Source organism: Macaca nemestrina, chromosome 14 (genome assembly GCF_043159975.1).
Source record: "Macaca nemestrina isolate mMacNem1 chromosome 14, mMacNem.hap1, whole genome shotgun sequence".
NCBI classification, from domain to species: Eukaryota; Metazoa; Chordata; class Mammalia; order Primates; family Cercopithecidae; genus Macaca; species Macaca nemestrina.
The window spans coordinates 3,607,565-3,625,955 of record NC_092138.1 but is presented as its reverse complement, the minus strand read 5'-3'; the positions used below and the strand labels follow the sequence as shown (position 1 = coordinate 3,625,955).

General features: G+C 39.6%; 1 long non-coding RNA gene across 3 annotated transcripts in view; it reads left to right on the top strand.

Moving 5' to 3' along the window:
- The first annotated feature begins 1,101 nt into the window (after positions 1 to 1,101).
- The window catches only part of LOC105498902 (uncharacterized), a 279,709-nt gene continuing 262,419 nt past the window's right edge, over positions 1,102 to 18,391 (top strand). For all 3 annotated transcript variants that reach the window (XR_011612302.1, XR_011612304.1, XR_011612303.1), the window contains exons 1-3: positions 1,102 to 2,035; positions 7,693 to 7,800; positions 10,199 to 10,295. This is a non-coding gene — a long non-coding RNA (uncharacterized lncRNA). The remainder of the gene's footprint in view (positions 2,036 to 7,692; positions 7,801 to 10,198; positions 10,296 to 18,391) is intronic.

Below are 18,391 nucleotides of genomic sequence, written 5' to 3'. Positions count from 1 at the left end.
TAGGGGGCAAGGGGAGGGAGAGCATTAGGAGAAATACCTAATGCCTGTGGGGCTTAAAAGCTAGATGACAGGGCGGGCATGGTGGCTCATGCCTGTAATCCCCGCACTTTGGGAGGCTGAGGTGGGTGGACCACGAGGTCAGGAGATGGAAACCATCCTGGCTAACAGGGTGAAACGCTGTCTCTACTAAAGATACAAAAAATTAGCCGGGCGTGGTGGTGGGCGCCTGTGGTGCACCTGTAGTCCCAGCTACTCTGGAGGCTGAGGCAGGAGAATGGCGTGAACCTGGGAGGCTGAGCTTGCGCTGAGCGGAGATCTGACCACTGCACTCCAGCCTGGGCAACAGAGAGAGACTCCGCCTCAAAAAACAAAAACAAAAACAAAAAACCTAAATGATGGACGACGGGTTGATAGGTGCAGCAAACCACCATGGCACATGTATACCTATGTAACAAACCGGCACGTTCTACATATGTATTCCAGAACTTAAAGCCCCCCCCCCAAAAAAAAACCAAAAAAACAAACAAACAAAAAGAAGCTACAGATTGAAAGGGCTCACCAATTTAGACTGATGATATCTGTGCTGTTTGAGTTTCTTATGTTTCAGATATTGGCCCTCTATTAGCTGTATAGTCTGCAAATATTTTTTCCCGTTCTGTGGGGCTGTCCCTTCACTTTGTTAATGGTTTACTCTGAAGGAGCGTTTTAGTTTGATGCCTTATTTCTGTCCTTTTTGCTTTTATTGCCTGTGCTTTTTGGTCATATCCAAATCCTCAGGGAATGTTGTGAGGATTTTTCTCTGTTTTCTTTGAGTAGTTTCACAGTTTCAGATATTATGTTTAGATTTTTAATCCATTTGGGTTGATTTTTGTATGTGGTATAAAATATTGACAGGTGACAACGTGCTAGCAGTCTTCCCTCGCTCTCCGCGCCGCCTCGGCCTAGGTGTCCTCTCTGGCTGCGCTCCAGGAGCCCTTCAGCCCGCCGCTGCACTGTGGGGGCTCCCTCTCTGGGGCTGGCCGAGGCCAGGACCGGCTTCCTGTCTCTGCTGGCAGGGAGGTGTGGAGGGAGCGAGCGGGCAGGAGCCGTGGTTGCCTCAGGGCCTGGTTCCGGTGGGCGCCGGCTCCGCCGGCTCCGCGGGCTCGGCACTAGGCGCGGCCAGCCAGCGCCTGCTAGGCTTAATGGGAGGCTGAGTCCTGTGCGTGGACCGCAGTTCCCTCTAGGTCGGGTTGTTGGCCACGATGGTGAGTTTCCCTCTTTGTCGCTTCCCCTCTTTTTCTCTTGGTTGTCTGGGAGGAGCTCTCTCTGGCCTGCCAGAGTGGGAGGGCTAGGTGCCAGCGAAGTCCCACAGCAAATGCCAGTGAGAGGTGAAGCTGGCTGGGTTTCTGGGAAGGGTGGGGACTGGGAGAAGTTTTCTGTCTAGCTAAAGGATTGTAAATGCACCAATCAGCACTCTAGTCTAGCTAAAGGTGTGTAAACACACCAATCAGCGCTCTGTCAAAACGGACCTATCAGCACTCTGTAAAACGGACCAATCAGCTCTCTGTAAAATGGACCAATCAGCAGGATGTGGGTGGGGCCAGATAAGGGAATAAAAGCAGGCCACCTGTGTCAGGAGCTGCAATCTGCTTGGTTCTTCGTCCGCGTTGTGGAAGGTGTTTTCTGTAGTTGTTTGCAGTAAATCTTGCTGTTGCTCATTCTCGGGGTCTGCAGTGTTTCTATTCGCTTTAATGCTTACTGTGAAGGCCTGCCTTTTCACTCGTGAAGTCAGCTACAGGAGAAACCCACCGGGAAGAGGGAACGACTTCAGTTGCGCTGCCCTTAAGAGCTGTAACACTCAGTGGGAAGATCTGCAGTTTCACTCCTGAGGCCAGCAAGACCAGGAACCCACCGAGAGGAAGGAACAACTCCAGACCGTGCTGCCTTTTGAGAGATGTAACAGTCACCGGGATGGTCTGCAGCTTCACTCCTGAAATCAGCGAGACTACAAACCCACCAGTAAGAAGAAACTCCGGGCACGTCTGAACTTCAGAAGGTACGAACTCCCCACACACCATCTTTAAGAACTGAAGCACTCACCTCGAGGGTCTGTGACTTCGTTCTTGAAGTCAGCCAAGACCAAGAACCCATCACTTATAGACACAATATGCATTCAATTTCGTTCTCCTTCATGTGGATAGCTAATTTTGCCCCACACTATTGACGATACAGTGCTTTCCCCAATGTGTGTTCTTGGCACCTTGGTCAAAAATTAATTGATCATACAAGCATGGGTTGATCTCTGGGCTTTTACGCTGTTTCATCAGTAAGTTTTTTATGCCAGTGGCATACTATTTTCATTAGAATAACTTTATATTTTGAAATTAGGGAGTGTAATGACACCAGCCTTTTTCTTTTTGCCCAAGATCGTTTTGACTCTTTAGGATCTTTTGTGATTCCATGCAAATTTAAGAATATTTCTTATTTCTGTGAAAAATGACATTGGAATTTTGATAGGGATTACATTGACACTGTAGATCATTTGGGGTAGTACGGACATTTTTGAAAGTGGGGTGTTGAGTTTCCATACTGTAGTATTGTCACTGATCCATGTCATTTTTAATAATTGCTTTATGTATTTAGGTTCTCTGATGTTGGGTGCATATATAATTACAATTTTTATGTCTTCTTGGTGAATTGACTCCTTTCTCATTATTTGATGACCTTGTCTCTTTTTACAGTTTTTGATTTAAAGACAATTTTGACTGATAAAAGTATATATACTCCTGGTCTCTGTTGGTGTCTATTCGTATTGAGTATCTTTTTTCATACCTTCAGTTTAAGTCTGTATGTGTCACTAGTAGAGTGAGTGAGTCTCTTGTAGGCAGCATGTGGTTCTTTAAAAAAAAATTACTCAGCTGTCCTGTGTCTCTTGGTTGAATAATTTAATCTGTTTGCATTCAAGGTAATTACTGATAGGTAAGGACTTGCTACTGCTGTTTTGTCATTCGTTTTCTGATTTTTTGTAAGTCCCTGTTTATTCCTCTCTTGCTATTTTCTTTTGGCTTTGTGGTTACAATGAAGGTTGCATAAAATAACTGAGCGTTATAACAGGCTACATTAAGCTGATAATAATTGAACTTTAATCTCACACTTTCACTCCCCTCTTTTATAATTTTGATGTAAAATTTTTAATTTGTTTTTGTAATTTGTATTCTTTAGCAATTGCAGCTACAATTTCTTTTAATAGTTTTGTCTTTTAATCATCACAGTAAGGATATGATTGCTTTACGTGTCACCCATACAGTGTTAGAGAATCTCAGTTTGATTGTGTTACTTAATACCACTGAGTTTTTTACTTGCGTTTTTTCGTTGTTGTTATTAAGTAGAAACCTTCCATTTCAGCTTAAAGAACTGCCTTTAGCCATTCTATAGCAGGGATAATGTTATCCCTAGCAGGATGACTCCCTTAGGATTTATCTGGGGAAGTTGGAATTCTCTCATTTCGGTTTTCGTCTTTTTTTTTTTTTTTTTTTTTTTTTTGAGATGGAGTCTTGCTCTGTCCCCGGGCTGGAGTGCAGTGGCGTGATCTCGGCTCACTGCAACCTCTCCCTCCTGAGTTCAAGCGATTCTCCTGCCTCAGGCTCCCCAGTAGCTGGGAATACAGGTGCATGCCATCACGCCCAGCTAATTTTTGTAGTTTTAGTAGAGACGGGGTTTCACTATGTTGACCAGAATGGTCTTAATCTCCTGACTTCGTGATCCGCCCGCCTAGGCCTCCTAAAGTGCTGGGATTATAGGCCTGAGCCACTGCGCCCAGCCAATTCTCTCTTTATTTTTTAAGGACACCTTTGCCAAGTAAAAAATTCCTGGTTGGCAGTTCTTTTTCTTCAGCACTTTGAATATATCACCCCAATCTCTCTTGGCCTGCAGAGTTTCTGCTAAGAAGTCAGCTGAAAGTCATATTGTGGTTCCCTTGAATGTGATATGTTTCTTATCTCTTGCTTTCAATCTTGTTTCTTTGTCTTTGATTTTTGATAAATTGATTATGTTTTATCTTGGGGAATTCCTTTTTGAGTTGAATTTGGTTGGAGACTTCTGAGCTTCCTGTATTTAGATGTTGTCATCTTTCCCCAGATTTGGGAAATGTTCAGCCATTTTCCTAAATATGCTTTTTGGGCCTTCTTTATCTTGTTCTGAATCTCCTATTATGTGAATATTAGTTTGCTTGACGGTATCTCATAATTCCTGTAGGCCTTCTTTATTCTTTTTCTTTTTGCTCTTCAGACTGGATAATTGCTAGTTATCTATCTTTGAATTCATTGATTTTTTATTTTGCTTGATCAAGTCTGCTGTTGAAGCTTTCCATTGAATTTTTCAGTTAAATTATTATATTCTTTGTCTCAGATTTCTATTTGGTTTCTATTTATCATCTGTAGTTCTTTCTCAAATTCTCATTTTGTTCATGAATTAGTTTCAAATTTAATTTTATTTAATTGGAGTTCCCTGAACTTCTTTAAGGGGGTTATCCTGAACTCTGTCAGTCATTTTATAGATCATGTGTTCCAGATCTATTATTGGATCTTTATTATTTTCTTTTAGTGGTGTCATATTTCCCTGACTTTTTATAATACCTCCTGTTTGTGCATTGATGCCTCTGTGTTTGAGGACACAGCCACCTCTTCCAGGCTTTGACAGATCTTTACTACTTCGCAGGAAGGAATTATGGATGCATTAGCTGGCAATGACCCTGGACAGGGAGACCTTGGTGTCAGGTTCTCTAGTTGGCCTGTGTGACTTCCTGAGCCCTAAGGTTGAACGGTACTGCTAACTGGACTCTGCAATTCACTCTTGATTAGTTAGGATTGTAGGCTGTCTCCACTGGCTGGACGGTATTGTTTTGAATCTATAGTTGAGCAGGCCTCTGTGCTGAGCTCTATGTCAACTAAAGATTCTGGTGGTGGTGCTCAGCTACACAGGGTGATCAGGGCTAGAAGCCATTATGCCCCAAACATATGGGTGGACTTCATCTTGTCTCCTGGCCTAGGGTAGGCTTAAACAAAGCACCAAGGCTTAGTGGAGTGCCTGGTCAGCTGCTGGTGCTGGGTGGGGCCAGATGTACCCTCTGCAGATAAGTGCTGACTTTCACTTGCCTTCTAGCCTGGGCAATGCTCTAGAAAGCACCAGGTCTAGTCTACATAAGAAAGCTGGCAAGGGATTCGAGCTGGGTAGACCTGTGAACTGTACTTCCTATGGTACAATGCTGTTGGCTAGTTTCGCTCATATGATTCCTCAGTTAGCCAGAATGCAGAGCAGCTACATGCTGGTCTCTGTGACATCAACTCCCATTCTTTATTTCTAGCTGACCCTAGGTGATCTAGCCCTGATGGTACTCCTAATGTTTCCTGTGGTATAAGACAAGCGTGAGCTTCCTGTGAAGGGTTCTAGAATGGTGGGAAAGCTGAATGTACACCTCCAACTTACTTTTCCCACTGTGGAAATTGTGGGTCCAGTGAAATCCTCTGTGCGTCATGCTGTGTCAGCTTGGTGGAGGGGTAGCATGCTCAAAATGAACTGTTTCTTACCCTTCAAGCACAGCTTTTCTTAGTTCTGCAGTACAATTGGGTGTCTGTCTCACTCCTGAGTTCTGGGATATTCAGAAAGGTATTCTTGCCTGTGGATAGTTGCTAGTTGGTTTTCTGTGTGGGGGTGTGGAGCTGGAGAAATTCTATTTTGCCACCTTGTGAAGTCATTCTCTGGAATAATTTTGGATTTACATAGAGTTGCAAAGATGGTAAAGGCAGTTTCTACACACTCTTCACTCAGTTTCTTCTGATGTTAACCTCTTACATTGCCATGGCACGTTTATTAAAAATAAGAAATTAGCATTGTACAATACCATTACCTAAATGACAGGCTATATTTAAGCAGTTTTTCATTTTTGAGAGGAAGTCTTGCTCTGATGCCCAGGCTGCGGTGCGATCTTGGCTCACGTCTACCTCAACCTCCTTGTTTCAAGTGATTCTCATGCCTCAGCCACCTGAGTAGCTGGGATTAGTAGGTGCCCAACACCACGTCCAGCTAATTTTTGTATTTTTAGTAGAGACTGGATTTCGCTACGTTGGCCAGGCTGGTCTCAGACTCCTGACCTCAGGTGATCTACCTGCCTTGGCCTCCCAAAGTGATGGGACTATAGGAGTGAGCCACTGTGTCTGGCCCACATTTCGCCAGTTTTTTTTTTTTTTTTTTTAACTAATGTCTTCTCTTTGTTCCCAGGTACCATCCAGGATCTCATATTGTGTTTAGTCTTCATGTCTCCTTAGTCTACTTCAATCAGGGACAATCTCTCTGTCTTCCCTGGCTTTGTCACTTTGAAGACCGCTGACCAGATATCTTTTAGAATGTTCATCAATGATTTGGGTTAATCTGATGTTTTCTCTTGATTAAAGTGGGGTTGTAAATTTTGAGGAAGAATTTCGCATAATTGAAGTGACCTTCCCATTGTGTCATGGTGGTGTGAGGTAGCCATATGACTTTTGTTGATGTTAACCTTGATTACTTGGCTATGTTGGTGACTTGGTTTCCTCCACTACAAAATTACAGTTTTTACTTTTCCATATTCCATTTCTTAAAAGTCAGTCATTAAGACTAGCCTGCAAGACTGGGCACAGTGGCTCATGTCTCTAATTCCAGGACTTTGAGAGACCAAGGTGGGCAGATTGCTAGAGCCCAGAAGTTCAAAACCAGCCTGGGCAACATGGTGAAACCCCACCTCTACGAAAATTACAAAAATTAGCCAGGTGTGGTGGAGTGCACCTGTAGTCTCAGCAATGTGGGAAGCTGAGGTGGAAGGATGACTTGAGTCTGGGATGTTGGGGTTGCAGTGAGCTGTGATTGTGCCAATGCACTTCAGCCTGGGTGATAGAGCAAGACCTTGTCTCTAAAACAAAAACGAAAACTACAAAAACACGACTAACTTGCAAGTCACATGAGGGGTATTCAACTTCGCCATAATTCAAAATCACCACAGTAATTAACAAATATTTTAAAGAATTTTTCATTGGTTATCAAATTCTGGGTTGATAGGTTTTTAAAACTCTTTTATGATTTCAAAAGTGTTACTTCATTTCTTGCTTGCATGGTTTCTGATATGAAGTCAGCTCCCATTCTTAACCTTGTTTCTTTTTTTTTTTTTTTTTTTTTGAGACGGAGTCTGGCTCTGCCGCCCAGGCTGGAGTGCAGTGGCCGGATCTCAGCTCACTGCAAGCTCCGCCTCCCGGGTTCACGCCATTCTCCTGCCTCAACCTCCCGAGTAGCTGGGACTACAGGCGCCGCCACCTCGCCTGGCTAGTTTTTTGTATTTTTAAAGTAGGGACGGGGTTTCACCGTGTCAGCCAGGATGGTCTCGATCTCCTGACCTCATGATCCGCCCGTCTTGGCCTCCCAAAGTGCTGGGATTACAGGCTTGAGCCACCGCGCCCGGCCCTTAACCTTGTTTCTTGTTGGGTAATGTCTTTTTTCCTCTAGCTTCCTTCAAGATTTTTCTCTTTTGAGAAAAATGAGAGGTTTTCAGTTTTTGTGTTAATTTCTCTTTGTCTCTGGTTTTCAGCAATTTGAACACATTCCATATCACTTTAAGAGTTCTTCATCAGGGGTCACTGGACACGTGTCACAATTAACAAACATTCTCCAAATGTGTTCTGTTTCCTCCAGGAAGCCAGCGGGAAATACAGCAAATTGCCTCTCCTCCTTCTTTAGCAAAACAGGTGTCAGAGCAATGCAAGATTTGACTGGGACAGCTTTACTTCATTAACAATTAGAGTGAGCTGTTTATCTTTCTAGTAGAAACCCAGTAATAGATACTAAAATTATTTGGAGCTAAATAAGTGTAATGGTAGTTTTCATTTAAATTTTGCTATACGGTGGCTTACAGCATCTTACCTGTACACAGTTCCAAAAGCAGAAAACCTAAATTAAATTAACATTAAAAATTAACATAGATGTATCACTATAGGTTCCCAAAACCATCATAAATGACTCTATTTTACATCTCTGAGTTCTTATATGATTTTTCCTTTAACTATGTCATAAGACCTAAGACTATGGTGTGAAATATATACCTACTATAAAAAAGTAAGCCTTCCTCCTAGTGTCAACAGATTGATAAAAGCAAAATAGACAAAACAACAACCAAAAATGCCCAGAAATCCTATATATATAATTTTATATATATATATATAAAAAATAATATATATAATATATATAAATATATATAATATATATTTATATATATGTATATATTTTTTGAGATGGAGTCTTGCTGTGTTGCCCAGGCTGGAGTGCAGTGGCGCAGTCTCAGCTCACTGCAACCTCTGCCTCCTGGGTTCAAGCAATTCTTCTGCCTCAGCCTCCTGAATAGCTGGGACTACAGGCGCCCAGCACCACGCCGGGCTATTTTTTTTTTTTAAATATTTTTATAGATACGGGGTTTCACTGTGTTAGACAGGATGGTTTCGATCCTTTGATCTCATGATCCGCCCGCCTTGGCCTCCCAAAGTGCTAGAAATCCTATTTTTAAATGCATATTTGCATTAATAACCTGTGATCTATTGATGTATGTATTCATGCATTCTCTATATGTAAATGTCTGTCCAAAATGTGACTCTCTCTCTATATATATAAAACTTTTAAGTTTGGGTTACCTGTGCAGGTTTGTTATATAGGTAAACTCGTGTCATAGGGGTTTGTTGTACAGATTATTTCGTCACTCAGGTATTAAGCCTAGTACCCAATAGTTATTTTTTTGTACCCCTCTCCCTCCTCCCACCCTCCACTCTCAGGTAGGCCCCAGTGTGTGTCATTCTCCTCTATGTATCCATGTGTTCTCATCGTTTAACTCCCACTTGTAGGTGAGAACGTGTGGTATTTGGTTTTCAGTTCCTGTGTGTGTTTGTTAAGGATAATGCCTCCAGCTTCATCATGTTCCTGAAAAGAACATGATCTCATTCTTTTTTATAGTTGTATAGTATTCCAGTATTCCACGGTGTATATGTACCACAATATACTAAATTTTAGTTTATTACAACTTATATGCAACATACAATGGCAAGATGAATCAAATCAGGAGATAAACAAATGAATGTGAAAAGACAGCAGTTTTTTCCTGTTTCATTCTCTGCAGATGTAATTTTTAATGAGAATACATTTTATTGCATTAGTAGTGGTTTTAGAAGAGACATCAATATGATGCCTAGGCTGGTCTCAAACTCCTGGTCTGAAAAATGCTCCCTCCTCAACTTCCCAAAGTGGTAAACTGTACTTCCTGAGGGCACAGAAAAGTGATATATGAAGCAAGTGAAATTAGTATTACTGTTTTTTTCTGTTATTCTTTATTAGTAAAACCTTTATTAGGGTTTTTTTAGTCTTTCCTTAGTTTTCATGTGTCCAAGCTCCTTTCTCTTTCATTTCACATGCGCACATATATAATAACATACACTTTTGAACATCAAAAGTTGAATGATGAAAGAGTATTCATGAGCCCAAATCAACCTGTACCTGACTTTTTTTTAATTCCTCTCAGAGTTAGCCTGTGGAAAGGTGGCGGGTTTCATTGCATTATCCCCTGCAGATGGAAAGTCAATTACAACATGTGTAATTGCTTCAGTCCTGATTTTCTACCTGCATTTTCTGCTTTGGGGTTGTTTCACCTGACCAAGGCAGTTTCTGTGGCAGCAGGTCCTAGCTCTCTTGGCCAGGTCCACTGACAAAGCCACTTTGCTGAGTGGCCAATTTGCTGATGACTATTCTGTTAAATTTGTTTCTGTTACCTATTTAAGGTTGACTAATTTTCATGTGTCATAGTCACAGCAAATGTAGGATGTTTGGTCTATCTCTGACCTGGCTTTCTGCTTTGACAGATGGAAACTAAAAGAGAAAAGGAAAAACTGGTGGTGCAAAAGATGAACATATTTATATGAGTTTATTCTTGAATAAAATGATTTATTTTTAAAATATATTCTTGATACGATTTGGCTGTGTCCCCACCCAAATCTCATCTTAACTTGTAGTTTTCATAATCCCCATGTGTCGTGGGAAGGACCCAGTGGGAGGTAATTGAATCATGGGGGACAGTTACTCCCATGCTGCTGTTCTCATAATGGTGAGTGAGTTCTCACGAGAACTGATGGTTTTATAAGAGTCTTTTTGCCCGTTTGCTCAGCACTTCTCCTTCCTGCCATCATGTGAAGAAGGACATATTTGCTTCCACTTCTGCCATGATTTTAAGTTTCCTGAGGCCTCCCCAGCCAAGGTGAACTGTGAGTCAATTAAACGTCCCTTTTATAAATTACCCAGCCTCGGGTATGCCTTTATTAGCAGTGTGAGAACAGACTAATACAATTCTTCTGATGAATATATTTTTCTCATTGATAAATGCTTGATGTAAATACTTATTTTTTCCTCTAGCTGCCTTCAAGATTTTTCTTGTCTGTGGTTTTCAGCAATTTGGTTATATTTCATATCATTTTTATGAATCTTCCATAGAGATCAGTGGATACATGTGGCACAAAGAACATGGGATTTAAGAATGTACTCCTGAATAGCATATTTCACATATATATTAAGTTAGTATTCTTAAATACAAATACTTTCTTGTGAATATATTTTGATTAGTAAAAATGTATTAATAAATATTAATTCATGCATATTCTTCTTATTCAAAAATATGTTCTTATAAATATATTAATTGCTGCCTCTCTCTTCTCCCTAGTCCCCAAAGGTAACATCAGGGGCCAGAACAGAGACTCAGAAATGTTCCTTAACATGTCAAAATGAAATATTGTCTATTAAAACAGAGGAATTAAAATAAACAAGAGAAGTTGGGCATTGGTCAGCTGATGCTTGTAACCTCCAGCTCTCAGCTTTTCCAGGAAACTTGGTTGGACCCTTTTCTTGTGTTCAGCTGTCAGAAGCTAAATGTTCCCTTCCTCTCTCTCTTTGCAGTCTGTTCGTGACATTTGGTATTCCTAACATGCCCACTTGGAGGAAACTGCCAGCTTAGTAGGCCAACCGGGGCGAAATGCATGCACTTCTAAAGTCATAAGCTCAATAATAATTTTCAGAAGGAGGCACTCATTCACTTCAGCTTATAAACTTGCAAATCTGTAGATTCATTAGTCTATCACTTACATGGAAAGATAAAATTTATATTTAATTTTGAGACTTGATGTTCTTGAAAATTTTCAAGTCAACATTTGTTTTTGTTGTGCACCTCTGTCAAAAGATAAATACATAGTACGTAATCATTATTTATTTGTTAATAATATACTCTGCATGGTCTCACATTTCATAGTTCATGCATTGTTTATTCATTAATATAACCTATCTTAATATGCACCACATTACTGAGAGCCCTTGTCAACTCCTCAGAAGCAATTAACTCCCAAGGTAACTATGACAACGAATCACTTAATGCTTAAAGTGTAACAAAAAGACTGTGTGATTTGGATGTTAATTCAAATATTTCCCATACAGCCCCATACAGCCACTTTGGAAGGGAAGTGCTTTCTCACAAAACTAAGTATACTGTCACCATAAGATCCAGTAATTGTGTCTTGGCATTTAACCAAAGGCATGGGAAACTGAGGTCAACACAAAAATCTGCACATTAATGTTTATAGGAGTTTTATCCATAACTGCCCAAAGGTGGAAGCAACTTCAGTAAGTGAATGGATAAACAAACTCTGGTACACTCATACAATAGAATATTAAGTGATAAAAAGGTACGTGCTATTTAACTATGAGAAGACATGGAAAAAAAACCAAAACAAAACCTTAAATGCCCATCACTAAGAGAAAGAAGCCAGTCTGAAAAGACTACATACTGTGTAAGCCGAACTGTATGACATTCTTTAAAAGGCAGAACTATGGAGACAACGAAAAGTACAGTTGTTGCCAGGGATTTGCAGGGAGGAGGAGGGATTAATAGGTGGACCACAGGGGATTTTTAGGGCAGTGAAACCATTCTGTAAAATGTCATGGTGGATATATTACATTACACATTTTTAAAACCCATAGAATGTACAACACAAACAGTGCACCTTAATGAAACTGTTAATTTTAGTTAATAAGAATAATGTATCAATATTGGCTCATTAATTGTAACAAATATACCATAGGAATGCAAGATATCTTACTAATAGGCATGATGAGCTAGGGAGGGTTTAAGGAACTCTTTGTATTGTCTGCTCGATTTTCTTGTAAATGTAAAACTGCCTCCAAAAATAATGTCTTTTTATTAAAGAAAAACGTGCTGCTACCACTGTATGCTTAGTGTCCTATGCATTTCAAGTCTGGGTGGTATGTCTAGCAGAAAGACATTAACATGTCCCAGGCTGATGGTATTGAATAAAGGATTTAGATGGCCATAAAAAATGGATTTTGTATAATGGATTTTCTGAGTTGATAAAAAAGCAGTATGAGTATATCACCATAATACAAAACTTAGTGATTTGAAATAAAGCAAACATATCATCCAATTTGCCAGTGTAATGATAACACACACCTTGTATAAACAGATATTGGAACATCAGTTTGTCGCTGGGTATTCAGGATTTAGAATATACATCAATTTAAATTTTCACATTTAGTAAAGCTCTAGCTTCCTCTTATGCTAGCCCCATAAATAAGACAAATTTTTTCTTTCATCCTCTCTGATGGCCAACGCCGGCCTAAATTCTTGCCTGTTAGGAATTAGTACACATCTCCTAGCTTAGAGACACCTACGCGAGTGACTCAGTGGAATGTGGTTCACTGTGCTGTCCAGTGTGGGGCCAGGCATTATTCCTCTCCCTTGCTTAGCATGCCCTCTTTCAGTTGTTCATTCACTCCCGGCTTCCTCTCTTCACAAAAACTACTCTGTTGACCTTGGTTTAGAATTCTCTACCCACCCCCTTCCACCCACCTCTTTATGCTGATCCTGTCCTTGTCCCGTCTTGCAAGGCTCAACAGTTAAATCTCAGGGCAGCCTTCCCTCACCCTTCAGTCCTGCCTCTTTACATAACCATCTTGTGGACTCCTGCTATTTTCCATCGGACTGAGAGCCTCAGTTCCCTGGTGTGATAATGTGACTAAAGTCAGCCTCACCTAATTAAACAGGGAGCCCCCAGAAAGCAGGGCTTACTGTCATTCGGCAGTACCTGCCCTGAGTCTGGCCCATCCTTGCTGCAACTCAGGAGAACTCAGAAGGCTGGGAAAGCACCTTTGCAGGGCTTGGCAATACAGCTGGAATTAAGGGAGGCAGGGAAGGAAAGAGGCAGAGAATAAATGAATCAACTTAGCCAGAATTTTATAGTCAGAAGATCTACAAAGAAGTGGGTTTAATTTCAGCATATATTTGCTTTTAAAGATAAAATGACATTTGAATTAATGCTATTATTAGTGGTAGGGAATGGGGGAAATGTCTATGTATTGGTGCTTGAGGTCACTAAACAACATAGCTCAGAGTAGAAGTTTCAAAAAGAGTTTTCGATGAAATAATTTGTTTTACAAAATAGGGCACATTATCTCCTGTTTTGTTGCAGAAACAAAAACCATAATTTCCCTTTTAAGCAATTCTTTGTTTCCATTGAGGGAACTAGGAATATACATGTTAGATCAGGAGAGATTCAGGACAGACATTAGGAAGAATTTTCTAGCTCGGGTGTTGTTAATCACTTTCCCATAGTAAAAAAGCCTGCAGAGCAACCTTTTTTTTTTTTTTTTTTTTTTTTTTTTTTTTTTTTTTTATGAGAGTTAAAGCAGTAAGACAGTGAATAGTCTAACCCAGTAATAGCTGAATTGACCAAATATCCTTCGAGGCTTCTCAGAGACTTCCTCAGCACATGGACTTCAGCTCTTACATAATTTTCTCTTTCATAGACTGCATTGTGCCTGCCATCTCATGTGTTATTATTAGTAGTAATATTATTTTAGATGGAGTCTTACTTTGTCACCCAGGCTGGAGTGCAGTGGCACAATCTCGGCTCACTGCAACCTCCGCCTCCCGGGTTCAAGCGATTCTCCTACCTCAGCCTCCCAAGTAGCTGGGATTACAAGTGCGTGCCACCACGCCTAGCTAATTTTTGTATTTTTAGTAGAGATGGGTTTCACCACATTGGCCAGGATGATCTCGATCTCCTGACTTCATGATCTGCCTGCCTCGGCCTCTCAAAGTGCTGGGAATACAGGTGTGAGCCACCGTGTCCGGCCTCATCTGTTGTTATTCAAGGTATTTAGTGCATCACTGCGCACATGATCTTTGCTCTTGCCCTTATTTTGTTATACCTGTACTTGAAGAGAGACATTCTGACTGGCATTAAATCAACGTTTTGTATGATGGACACTTACATATGGCTCAGAATGCATTTTTGTCTGCTAAATAGAAATAATCCTCTTCTGTGTGACAAATAATACAGCTAAAAAGTCTCAGAATTAATCAAACTTATCATCAATTAATTTCACATTTTTGACTGGCTTCCTTAAGTATTTAAATTATTATGATTTGCAAAATAACCTTGAAAGTCATTCAGTCAAAATGGCTTTGAAATAAAATAATATGTTAAAGTAAGAAATTATATCCTACATAATGAGGACAATAGAGACATTAAAATGGTCTCATCAAGTATTTGCCTTTAGTTAGTAGTAGTTTCTCCAAGAAAGTATTAACTTCAATTTTGAACAAAGTTTTCTTTCTCTTTTTTGGCAGTATCAGCCTTTTGCCAAGCTGAACACAAGGGGATGAAAAGAAAATCTGGGCTCGAATGTGCAATTTCATATTTTATGTTAGGGCAATTTACAACATATCATAAAGCTGCATTAATAAACAGATGTTCCACAGTCTGCAGAATATAAAATAAATGTCTTGAATAAGCTACGAAGACCAAGGCACTTTTTGGAGCAGATTTTTTCGTCTTAAAGTTTTATCTCATGCAAACATTGCATATAACATGAACTTATATAACCAATGCTTTCAGCAACATGTCATAGTAGAACCAAGGCGCAGTTGTTAGCTGGAATCTACATAAATATATGTATGTAGAATAGTTAGGAAATATAAATATTAGCATATGCTCTTTATTGTCGATATCGATAATTCTTACATGAACTCAGAAAAGTTTTTTATTTTTATATTCAAAATGAAGTTTTCTAATTACTCTCTTTGACACAAGGTTCTCCCTGTCTGCAAATTACACCCATTACAACTATCTCTTTGAGGTAAATATCTCTCCTTCAAGTCAATCTTAGCTTCTCCAACACCTAGACAATGGCTGGCACATGTAAAGGCATTCAGAATACAAGTAAATGCATGCATAAAATGAACACATATATTTACAAGATATTTATAGACATGTCATAGGAATGTGGGGGCCAAGAAGAGGGATTCTAGCTTTTGGGTAGATACAATTGCAGATTATAACGGTAACTTACATGGTGCCTAAAATATCAAGTTACTGTTCTAAATGTGTTAGATCTGTTGGTTCATATAGTGCTTGCAAAAGCCCTTGAAATATACTTTTATTACAATTACCATTATATAAATAGAGAAACTAAGGCAGGGAGAGGTTACGTTGTTCCAGGTTCACGTGATAATTCAATGGCAGAGCTTGATTCAAATTTCATACTGTTAACTTACATACAATTTTGCCTACCATCGAGGCATTCTTCTTGTTGAATGGAATAAGGCCCTCAAAGGGAATTTATGGAGTACTGTTACACAGAAATAACTCTGAATATAAGTAAGTCTTCTGTGGAATGACTTCATCTTATATTCTCAGAGAATGATACATTTTATGTCAAATAAGTACAGGAGAAAGAAAATGATTTTATAAATGTTACTAACACTATACCTAACAAATGGAAGACATATGATAAACTTATACATTCTAATTTGAAATTTATGAAAATGATACACAAAACAGTGTTTAGAGTAGACTCTACCTCTTATTTTTGTGAGGCCAAAATACCTAATTTATTTTATGAAATAAATGCTTAGGAATTATTTTATTTATTGTTGTAAGGAATTTTGCCTACTGAAATGGACAAAGCATTGTGATTAGTGTTGGGTCTTTTGGCTGAGACTAACCTAAAGGGAACAAAGAGGAAAAACCAGATGGTGAAACTGAGGTTCCTCCATCCTCTGATGGCTTGACTACCATTGTATTTTAGTAAATCCTTAAATCATATACTATGATTATGACGACTTAATGTTTTTTTGTAATTGATGATGGAGTTGATAAGTTTTTGTATACCCTTGCTTGTTGGATCAGGAGAGATTCAGGACAGACATTAGGAAGAATTTTCTAGCTGGGGTGTTGTTAATCAGTGTCCCACAGTAAAAAAGCTGGCAGAGCAGCCTTTTTTGATGAGAGTTAAGGCAGTAAGACAATGAATAGTCTAACCCAGTAATAGCTGAATTGACCATTGACCACTTATCCTTCAAGACTTCTCAGAAGCCTCCTCAGCACATGAACTTGAGCTTTTACATAATTTTCTCATTCGTAGTGATTGCATTGTTCTTGTAATCTCATGTCCTATTATTTAAGGTATTCAGTGCATCACTGCATACATGAGCTTAGGTCTTGCCATTATTTTGTATTCCCTGTACTGGAAGAAGAGAGACATTCTGACTGGCATTAACTCAACATTTTGTGCGAGGAACTATTACATATGGATCAAAATGCAGTTTTGTCTGCTATATAGAAATGATCTGTAACTCTGTGTGATAAACAATACTGCTAAAAAATCTCAGAATTAATCAAACTTACCATCAATTAATTTCAAATGTTCACTAATTATTAGTGAGAAAGGAGTGTTGAATTATCCAATCATAATTGTACATTTGTTGATTTCTCCTTTTACTTCAATTAATGTTTGCCTTTTGCCCAATTTGGGTAATTTTTCCTGCTAGGTTTTCAAAATTTTTTCAGCACTGTGCTCCTTTTCCTCTTCTCCTTCTGAGACTCAGATGACATGTATGTTGGAACTTTAGTTATTGTTCCTCAGGTCTCTAAGACTCTAATCAAGACTTTTTCATCTTTCTTCATATTCTCATCATCTTCATATTCTCTCTCAATAGAGAGCTGTTGTTAAGATTAGATAATTTCTGTTGATTTATATTCACAATAACAGATTCTTACCTCTTTAATTTTATTGTAATAAAAAGCTTACCTAGAATTTTGTATGTCAGTTATTGTATTTTTTTGTCCTAATATGTTCATGTTGTTTCTTTTTACATCTTCTTTTTATTTTCTGATATTTCTAGTTTTCCATTGGTATACAAGTGTTGCGGCCAGGCGCGGTGGCTCACGCCTGTAATCCCAGCACTTTGGGAGGCTGAGGCAGGCAGATCATGAGGTCAAGAGATCAAGACCATCTTGGCCAACATGGTGAAACCCCGTCTCTACTAAAAATACAAAAATTAGCTGGATGTGGTGGTGCACACCTGTAGTTCCAGCTACTTGGGAGGCTGAGGCAGGAGAATCGCTTGAACCCAGGAGGCCAAGATTGCAGTGAGCCTAGATCGTGCCACTGCACTGTAGCCTGGGCGACAGAGTGAGACTCCATCTCAAGAAAAAAAAAAAAGTGTTTGTGACCACTTGTTGGAACATTTTTACAAAAGCTGCTTTAAAATCCTTGTGACGTAATTCAAACTTCTGTTTCTTCTCAGTATTGGTAGCTACTTAGTACTGATTGTGTTTTCTCATGTGGGTGCAATTTATCTGTTTTTTTGTAATTTTGGATTGTGCCATGGACATTAAGTTTTCAGGCTCTGGGTCTTATTAAAATATTAGGCAGATTGATGCTATTTTTGCTTTAGAAGCAATTGACCTTGCTATATTCAAGCTGCAAGTTCCAGTCTCTGTTTTGTGAACTGTGGTTCCAACAATCAGTTGAGTTTTCAAAGCCTTTCCAGTTTTCTTCACATATGTCCTGGTGGTCAGTGTGGAACTTGGATGATAATCAGCTAGCTTCATTCTCAAAATCTTTGGCTAACTAATTAGGAGCAGATCCACACACATGCAGCTTGGAGATGCACTCAGTTCATTAAAAACTTTATGTTGTCACTTCCTCTCCACAATGTCTCCCGTATTTTCTGGTTTCCTGAAGCTCCTCTTTTCTGTTTTCTGGCCAGAATGCTGCATCTTTGATTACTGTGCTCTGCTACAGTTTTTCATGGCTTCATCCATGTTTGGAGCCAGGTGACAGGTGGCAAAAATGAGAAAAGACTTTAAAGAGTTTGCATCACCCTCTTGGGATCACAACTGCACCAACTGGAGAGGAAGATGCCCTGGCCTCAGAGTTTTGTTTCTCCTAGGCACCTACTGCTGCCACCACAGGAATTCTTGGGGGCCAGATCACAAGGACTCAGAAAAAA